The sequence below is a fragment of the Octodon degus genome, unplaced genomic scaffold (assembly GCF_000260255.1).
Source record: "Octodon degus isolate 3935 unplaced genomic scaffold, OctDeg1.0 scaffold00112, whole genome shotgun sequence".
In the NCBI taxonomy this organism is placed as follows: Eukaryota; Metazoa; Chordata; class Mammalia; order Rodentia; family Octodontidae; genus Octodon; species Octodon degus.
In genome coordinates this window covers 922-2,124 of record NW_004524688.1, presented here as the reverse complement: position 1 = coordinate 2,124, position 1,203 = coordinate 922, and the positions used below count along the sequence as shown (strand labels likewise).

Below are 1,203 nucleotides of genomic sequence, written 5' to 3'. Positions count from 1 at the left end.
CTAGAGAAAAGAAGCAGATCACATTAAAAGGAAAACCCAACAGAATTACAGCTGACTTCTCTTCACAAACCATACAGGCAAGAAGAGCATGGAGCAAAGTACTTCAGGTCCTCTATGAAAACAAATTCCAGCCCATACTAAAATACACTGCAAAACTCTCTTTCAACTTTGATGGAGAGGTGAAATACTTCCATGACAAAGAACAGCTAAAGAATTTCGCGATGACAAAGCCAAACTTACACAGGCTACTGGAAGATGTTCTAGAGAGGGACCAAAATGATACGAACTCCATGAATGAGATCGGAAGCAACCAACTAAATGTAAGCAATTAAACACAGAAGAAAAAGGTGTAAATGATAAGAGGTAAATAACATGGCAACCGTAAGTCAATACATCTCAATACTAACCATCAATGTAAATGGACTCAATTCACCAATTAAAAAAAATAGACTGGCACAGTTGATTAGAAAACAAACTTCAACAATATTCTGTATACAAGAAACACATTTCACTCATAAAGATATTCATAGCCTGAAAGTCAAAGGATGGAACACAATACTACATGCCCCAGCACTTCAGAAAAAAGCAGGGGTAGCAATTCTATTCTCAGACAGTCTCAACTTCAAACCAACAATGATCAAGCGAAATAAAGAAGGCCACTATATACTGCTTAGGGGAAAAATTCAAAAGGAAGAGGTAACACTCATAAATATGTGTGCACCAAACATGAGAGCACCCAACTATATAAAGCAAATCTTTTTTTTTTCTTTCTTCTTTCCTTTCTTCCTTCCACTCAGAACTTCTGCTTTCCCCACTGAGCCATCAGAAAGAGAGAGTACAGTTCTTATATCATCCCCGCAAAGCAAATCTTAATAGGCATGAAAAATCTAATATCCAATACCACAATTTTAACAGGAGACTTTAACACACACTTATCTCCAAATGATAGGTCAACCAGACAAAAAATTAGCAAAGAAATAACAGAACTGATCCAGAGCTTGAAACAAATGGACTTGGTGGACATATACAGAGTGTTCCACACAAATACAACTGAATGCACATTTTTATCAGCTGCACAGGGCTCATTTTTTAAAATAGACCACATACGAGTCCATAGGTCATGCTTAATTATATGCAAGAAAACAGAAGTTATCCCATGCACATTATCTGACCACAGTGCAGTGAAACTGGAAATAAATGACA

General features: G+C 36.7%; 1 non-coding gene across 1 annotated transcript; it reads right to left on the bottom strand.

The window, feature by feature from the left end:
* Positions 1–788: 788 nt before the first annotated feature.
* On the bottom strand, positions 789–861 carry LOC111812098. Its single transcript, XR_002817691.1, has one exon. It is a non-coding gene; the product is annotated as a small nucleolar RNA SNORD26 (small nucleolar RNA).
* Positions 862–1,203: the final 342 nt, after the last annotated feature.